The sequence below is a fragment of the Rhinolophus hipposideros genome (assembly GCF_964194185.1).
Source record: "Rhinolophus hipposideros genome assembly, chromosome: 3".
NCBI lineage: Eukaryota > Metazoa > Chordata > Mammalia > Chiroptera > Rhinolophidae > Rhinolophus > Rhinolophus hipposideros.
In genome coordinates this window covers 103,372,496-103,380,940 of record NC_138049.1, presented here as the reverse complement: position 1 = coordinate 103,380,940, position 8,445 = coordinate 103,372,496, and positions in this window count along the sequence as shown.

Sequence of the window (8,445 nt, the reverse complement as noted above, 5' to 3'; positions counted from 1 at the left end):
ATTTATTTCCAGGCTCTCTATTCTGTTCCATTGATCTATGTGTCTCTTTTTATGCCAGTACCATGCTGTTTTGATTATTATAGCCTTGTAGTATAATTTGATATCAGGTAGCGTGATACCTCCCACTTTGTTCTTATTTCTCAGGATTGCCGTGGCTATTTGGGTTCTTTTATGGTTCCATATAAATTTTAGGATTATTTGTTTTAGTTCTGTGAAAAATGTCAGTGATATTTTGATAGGGATTGTGTTGAATCTATAGATTGCTTTGGGTGGGATGGACATTTTAACTGTATTAACTCTTTCTATTCATGAGTATGGTATGTTTCCATTTATTTGTATCTTCTTTAATTTCTCTCTTCAATGTTTTATAATTTTTTGAGCACAGGTCTTTTACTTCTTTGGTTAAATTTATTCTTAAGTTTTTTTAATGCAATTGTAAATGAGATTGTTTCCTTAATTTCTCTTTCTGATACTTCATTATTGGTGTATAAAAATGCATCAAATTTCTGAATATTAATTTTGTACCCTGCTACTTGACTAAATTCAATTATCAATTCTAATAGTTTTTTTTGTAGAATCTTTGGTGTTCTCTCTATATAGTATCATGTCATCTGCAAATAGTGACAATTTTACTTCTTTCCAATTTGGGTGCCTTTTATTTCTTTTTTGTGTCTGATTGCTGTGGCTAGAACTTTCAGTACTATGTTGAATAAAAGTGGGTCTTTTGTTGTTTTCCTTATCTTAACATTTTTGCTACAATGTTCGTCTATAGTTGAATGATATTTCCATTCCACTGACTGTGGCATTCAACTTTACCCCATGAGCTCAGAAAGGAAGTTTAGGAAAGCAGATGTACATTTTGCTGTATTTTTGTGTTTTTCAAGAATGAATAACAGTAGGAAATTTTTATACTTTAAAATAATCATTTATTTTAATAAAATGTAGCACCTTAACTGTATTTACTTAAAATACAAACACTGTAATTTTTCCTGTGGATTTTTGACACATTTTGGAGAACAAACTTGAAATCAATTAACACAGTAAATAGGCTAAGGGGAATGCTTATAGCTTTTCCCCACTGAGTTTGATGTTAGCTGTGGGTTAATCATAGATGGCCTTTATTATGTTGAGGTATGTTCCCTTTATTCCCACTTTGCTGAGAGTTTTTATCATAAATGGCTGCTAGATTTTGTCAAATGCTTTTTCTGCATCTATTGATATGATCATAGGATTTTTATTTTTCATTTTGTTTATGTGATGTATTACATTAATTGATTTGAGGATATTGAACCAATCTTGCATACTAGGAATGAATCCCACTTGATCATGGTGTATGATCTTTTTAATGTATTGCTGAATTCGGTTTGCTAGTATTTTGTTAAGAATTTTTGCATCTATGTTCATTAGGGATATTGGGCCTATAGTTTTCTTTTTTTGTAATGTCTTTATCTGATTTTGGAATCAGATATGGTTTTGGCCTCATAAAATGAACTTAGGAGCCTTCCCTCCTCCTGGAATTTTTGGAAGAGTTTGAGGAAAATAGGTGTTAATTCTTTTTTGAATGGTTGGTAAAATTCATCTGTGAAGCCATCTGGTCCAAAACTTTCGTTTGTTGGGAGCTTGTTGATTACTGATTCAATTTTGTTGGTAGTAATCAGTCTGTTCAGATTTTCTGTTTCTTCTGGAGTCAGCCTTGGGAGACAGTATGTGTCTAGGAATTTGTTCATTTCTTTCCGGTAGTCTAATTTGTTGGCATATAGTTGCTTATAGTATTTTCTTAAAATCTTTTACATTTCTCTGGTGTCTGTGATCATTTCTCCTCTTTCATTTCTGATTTTATTTGGGTCCTTTCTCTTTTTTCTTGATGAGTCTGGTTAAAGGTTTGTCAACTTTGTTTATCTTTTCAAAAAACCAGCTCTTGGTTTTATTGATCTTTGGTAATTTTTTCTTTTTTTGGTCTCTGTTTCTTTTATTTCTGCTCTGATATTTATTATGTCCTTCCTTGTAATAACTTTGGGCTTATTTTGCTGTTCTTTTTTCCCGTTCCCTTAGATGTAAACAGAAACTGTTGATTTGAGATTTTTCTTGTTTTTTTGGTAGGCCTGCATTGTTATAAATTTCCCTCTTAGGACTGCTTTCACTGTGTCCCATAGATTTTGGGTTATTGTGTTTTCATTTTCATTTGTTTTAGGTACCTTTTGATTTTGTCCTTGATCTCATTGTTGACCCATTCATTATGTAGTAGCATGTTATTCAGTCTCCACGTGTTTGTGTGTTTTTCAGTTTTTTTCTTGTAATTGATTTCTAGTTTCAGACCATTGTGGTCAGAGAAAACACTTGATATGATTTCAATCTTCTTAAATTTATTGAGAATTGTTTTGTGACCTAACATGGTCTATCTTGGAAAATGTTCAATGTGCACTTGAAAAGAATGTATATTCTGCTGTTTTGGGGTGAAATGCTCTAAAAATATCAATTAAATTTATCTGATCTAATGTGTCATTTAAGGCTGCTATTTCCATGTGATTTTCTTTCTGGAGGATCCTTCCATTGGTGTCAATGGGGTGTTAAAGTCCCCTGCTATGACTGTGTTACTGTTGATTTCTTCTTTTATGTTCTTCAATATTTGTTTTATATATTTAGCTGTTCCTATGTTGGGTGCATAGATATTTACTAGGGTTATGTCCTCTTGTTGGATTGATCCCTTTTTTATTATGTAATGATAATGTCCTTCTTTGTCTTTTATTATAGTCTTCATTTTAAAGTCTATTTTGTCCAATGTAAGTATTGCTACCCCAGTTTTTTTCTTGTTTCCATTTGCATGGAATATCTTTTTCCATCCCTTTATTTTCAATCTATGTGTGTCTTTTGATCTGAGGTGGGTGTTTTGTAGACAGCATATACATGGGTCTTGTTTTCTTATTCACTCAGCCACCCTATGTCTTTTGATTGGAACATTTAATCCATTTACATTTAAAGTGATTATTGATAGGTACATAGTTATTGCCATTTTATTATTTGTATTTTTGGTCTTTGTTACTTAGTTTATTTTCTCCTTTCTTCTGCTTAAAGAAGTCCTTTTAACATTTCCTGCAATGCTGGCTTGGTGGTAATGAATTTTTTTAGCTTTTTATTTTCTCTTCTTTTTTTTGTTGGGGAATATTGGGGAACAGTGTTTCTCTCCAGGGCCCATTAGCTCCAAGTCGTTCTTCAATCTAGTTGTGGAGGGTGCAGCTCAGCTCCAAGTCCAGTCGCCATTTTCAATCTTTAATTGCAGGAGGCGCAGCCTACCATCCCATGCGGGAATTGAACTGGCAACCTTGTTGAGAGCTCGCGCTCTAACCAACTAAGCCATCCAGCTGCCCCTCCAGAAGCTTGGTGGCAGCTTGTTGTCTTCAATCTAATTGTAGAAGGCACAGCTCACTGGCCCATGTGGCAATCGAACCAGCAACCCTGTTGTTCAGAGCTCGTGCTCTAACCAACTGAGCCATCTGGCTGCCCTCCTTTAGCTTTTTCTTATCTGGGAAGCTCTTTATCCTCCTTCAATTATTTCACCTTTATCTCTCCTACCCAGCCTTGTTGGTTAGAGCAGTCATGGTTGTAGGCCCTTGTTTTTCATCAATTTGAATATTTCCTGCCACTCCTTTCTGGCCTGCAAAGTTTCTGTGGAAAAATCAACTGATAGTCTTATGGGAGCTCCCTTGTGAGTAACTAATTGTCTTTTTCTTGCTGCTTTTAGGATTCTCTCTTTGTCTTTAACCTTTGCCATTTTAAGTATGATGTGTCTTGTTGTGGGTCTGTTTGGGACTCATCTTCTTTGGGACTCTGCACTTCCTGGGCTGGTATGTCAAGTTCCTTCACCAGGTTAGGGAAATTTTCAGTCATTATTTCTTCAAATAGGTTCTCAATCCCTTGTTCCCTCTCTTCTCCTGGTACCCCTATGATGTGAATGTTGTTACGCTTGATGTTGCCCACAGGTCCCTTAAACTACCTTCAGTGGTTTTTTCTTTTTTTTTCTTTTTGTTGTTCCAATTGGGTGTATTCTACTGCCTTGTCTTCTAAATCACTGATTCGATTGTCTGCTTTATCTAATCTGCTGATAATTCCTTCTAGTGTATTCTTCATTTCAGTTATTGTATGCTTTATTACTGACTGGTTATTTTTCATGGTTTCTATGTCCTTTATGCTTGCTATCTCTTTGTTGAAGTTCTCACTAAGTTCCTTAAGCAGTCTTATAATCAGTGTTTTAAACTCTGTCTCTGGTAGATTGGTTGCCTCCATTTCATTTAGTTCCATTTCTGGAGGTTTCTCCTGTTCTTTTATTTGGGACATGTTTCTTTGTTTCCTCATTCTGGCTGCTGCTCTGTGTTTGCTTCTATGTATTAGGTAGATCTCCTATGTCTTTCAGTCTTTGCTGGGTGACCTTATGTAGTATGTGTCCTTTGTAGTCAAGTTGTGCAGTCTCCCTAATCTCCTGTGTGTGTGTTCCGGGAGTGTCCCTTGTGTGTTGTGTGTGTTCTCCTGTTGTAGTTGAGCCGTGATTGCTTTTGGTGCATCAGTGGGTGGGACTGACTCCTAGGCTGAGTAACTGTGAGGACTGGCTCCGCCCACAGTGTATGAGTGGCTGTGTGGGGGCTGACCCCTCAGAGGAGCCTTCGCCTCTGTGGGCTCTTGTGCCTGTTGAGAACCCACACTTTGGGTGTGCCACTTGGGCTAACGAGGTAGTGCTCTGGTGTGGTCTGAAGCTGGCCTCTGGGTGTGTTGTTTCTGGTGTGTCTTGGGTGGGGCTCCCATGCAGGCAATTTCAGCTTTGCCTGTTACTGGCCCCCGGCTACCTGGTAGGAGCCTCAGCTATATGTGATTGGCCACTGCCTGTGTTGGGCCTGGAGGCATGTGGGCCCATCAGCTCCAAGTCGTTGTCCTTCAATCTCAGCTTCTGCACGAGGTGGCCTTGCTGTGAACTGAGGCTGGCTTTTACCAATAGTGGACCCGAGGCAGCTTAGCAAAAGGCCCACGGCCCCCTAGGCCTATTGCTATCTGCCAGCTGCCCATAAAGCCCAGCTGTTGAAGGAGGCTCCTTAGTTGTGCATGCTGGGCTGGATGACCTGGTGTTGAGAGTGCCCTCGGCGGTGCTGCACTTGCTGAGTGGGGTGGAGATCAAAGGAGTCATGAGATGTGACCGGTGGTTTTTACAGTGTTAATGCAGATTCAGTTCTTAGGCCAGTGCCCAGCCTGTGACCACCTAGCCCACTGCGGCCCGCCATCACCTCAGGTTCACAAATTCCCTAGAGTTGCTCCCAAGTGGCTGCAGTGCAGTTTTGGGGTCATTACCCACCACCCAAATCTCCCAGGGCCACTGCAGATTGTCTACTGCTGTAAATCCTCCTCTGAAGCTTATGGGGGTGGGGCTGGCCAACCAGGTGCCCAGAGTGCCCCTGGCAATGCAGCTCTAGGTGGGTGGGGCAGGGTGCCAGGGAGCTAAAGGGTGTGGTCAGTGGTTTCTACAAATTCAGAGCAGTCTCAGCTTCTGTACTGGTGCTGGGCCCAGGGCGACCCCACAAAAATGCCCCAAGAACAGTACGGCCCCCCACCGCCTGTCTCAAGCCTCCCAAACTACTGCCTGTCTATGCTGCAGCACAGGTCTTGGCTTAACACCCTCCAGCAAATGCTTCTGAGCCGCTACAGGCCCTCTGCTCTCTATAATCCCCAGCCTGTGGGGCAGGGTCAGCAGCCTAGCAGTCAAAAGTTTCCAGGACGACGTAGCACCAGCTGTACTGAGGGCAGGGACGCAGGGCATTAACAAGGCAGTGCACATGTGCGGATTCCACCAGACCAATGCGGTCCCAGACTTGGCCCTTGGGGGAGGGCTTAATCCTGAAAAGATGGTGCCCCCCGTAAGCCACACGTGTGCAGGCTCCACACAGGGTCAACATGGCTCCTGTCTCTCCAGTTCCTGCACCAAAGGCACTCAGTTCAGTCCTTTCCCGCACGTCCCTGGGCCTTCCGGGCTGCCACCCCCTCTGCCAGAGACCAGGTGAGTGCTCGCAAGAGAGCAAGTCCATGTGCCAGCTCTACAAGAGGGCGTCTGCTGCCTTCCACCCCACCGGGAAGGGCAGACAGCGTCCTTGCTGATTTTCTCTGCCAGATGCCATAGACACTCCTCTCCCCAGCTCAGGGCCCCTGGGCTGGGGAGCCTGGTGTGGGGCTGGGGACCCCCTCACTCCTCAGGGGGGCCTCTGACAGCGAGGTGACCCCTCCAGTGTTCACCCTCTTCCTGGGTTTGGGGTCAACCTGTTTCACATCTCTACCCTTCCTACCAGTCTCGATGCGGCCTCTTCTTTATATCCTTAGTTATAGGGGTTCTGCTCAGCTAGTGTTCAGGTGGTTCTTAAGGTTGATTGTCCTATAATTTATTTGCAGTTTTGGTGTGATCCTGGGAGGCAGCAGGCACAGCGTTTACCTAATCCGCCATCTTGAATCTCCCAATAATTGAGATTTACTTGTTTCTTGATGTAGACATTTATCACTATGAACTGCTTATCACTCTTAGAACTGCTTTTGCTGCATCCCATAAGTTTTGGTATGTTGTATTTCCATTTGTCTTAAGGTGTTTTTTTTTAATTTATTTTTTGACCCATTGGTTCCTCAGTGGCAGGCTTTTTAATCTCCACATATTTGTTAATTTTTCAGTTTTTTTCTTATAATTGATTTCTAGTTTCATATCATTATGGTCAGAAAAGATGCTTGATATAATTTCAGTCTTCTTAAATTTATTAAGACATGTTTTTGGCCTGACATGATCTATCCTATGGAATGCTCCATGTACACTTAAGAAGAATGTGTTGTTTTTCTGTAGATATCTCTTAATGTGGAATTTTCTGTGTATATCTCTTAATTCTCTTAGGTCTAATGTGTTGTTTAAAGCCAGTTTCCTTACTGATTTTCTGTCTGGATGATCTATCCATCAGTGAAAGTAGGGCATTAAAGTCCTCTACTGTTATTATATTGCTGTCTATTTTTCCTGTTAGGTCTGTTTACTATTTGCTTTACATATTTAGGTATTCCTATTTATAAATCCCTTTGTTGAATTAACCCCTTTATCATTCTGCAAAGCCCTTCTTTGTCTCTTATTATGGTCTTTGTTTTAAAGTCTATTTTGTTTGATAGAAGTGTAGCTACTCCAGGTTTCTTTTGGTTTTCATTCGCATAGCATACTTCTTTCCAGCTGTTCACTTTCAATTTGTGTGTGTCCTTACATCTGAAGTGAGTCTCTTGTGGGAAGCATATAAATGGATCTTTTTTCCCCCAGTCACTCTGTTAGAGTGATCCTTTTTTTTTTTTTTTTAAAGATTTTATTGGGGAAGGGGAACAGGACCCTATTGGGGAACAGTGTGTACTTCTGGGACCCCTTCCAAGTCAAGTTGCTGTCCTTTCAATCTCAGTTGTCGAGGGTGCAGCCCAACTCCAGGTCCAGTTGCCATTGTTAGTTGCAGGGGGCGCAGCCCACCATCCCTTGCGGGAGACGAGAAATTGAACTGGCAACCCTGTGTTTGAGAGCCCACTGGCCCATGTGGGAATCGAACCGGCAGCCTTTGGCGTTAAGGAGCACGGAGCTCCAACCGCCTGAGCCACTGGGCCAGGAGTTTTGATTGGAGAATGTAGTCCATTTACATTTAAAGTGATTATTAATAGATAGGTACTTATTGCCAGTTTGTTAATTGTTTACTGGCTTATTTGTAGTTCCTCTCTTTTTCTCTTGCTCTCTTTCTTTGTGCTTTGATGACTTTCTTTAGTGGTATGCTTAGATTCCTTTCTCTATCTTGTGTGTATCTAGTATGGTGTTTGCTTTGTGGTTACCATGATGCTTGCAAATTATAAGTCTATTTTTAAATTGATAACAACTTAAGTTTGAATGCATTCTAACACTCTACAATTTTACTCTCCCCATATTTTATATTTTTGATGTCACATTTTACATCTTTTTATATGGTGTATCCCTTAACTAATATAGTTAGTTATTTTTGCTACTTGTCTTTTAACCATTATACTAACTTCTATATATTTACCTGTATCAGTAGGATTAATACTTTAATATATCTTTAATATGTTTTCTTGTTACTATTTAGTGCCCACTTTTCAGCTTAAAAAAGTCCCTTTAACATTTCTTCTAAGCTCAGTTTTAGTGGTGATGAACTCCTTTAGCTTTTGCTTATCTGGAAAACTCAACTCTTTCAATTCTGAATGATCACTGTGCCAGGTAAAGCACTCTTTTTTTTTTTTTTTTTTTTTAAGATATTATTGGGGAAAGGGAATAGGACTTTATTGGGAAACAGTGTGCATTTCCAGGACTTTTTTCCAAGTCAAGTTGTTGTCTTTCAATCTCAGTTGTGGAGGGTGCCATTCAGTTTGTTGTTGTCCTTTCAGTCTTAGTTGTGGAGGGCGCAG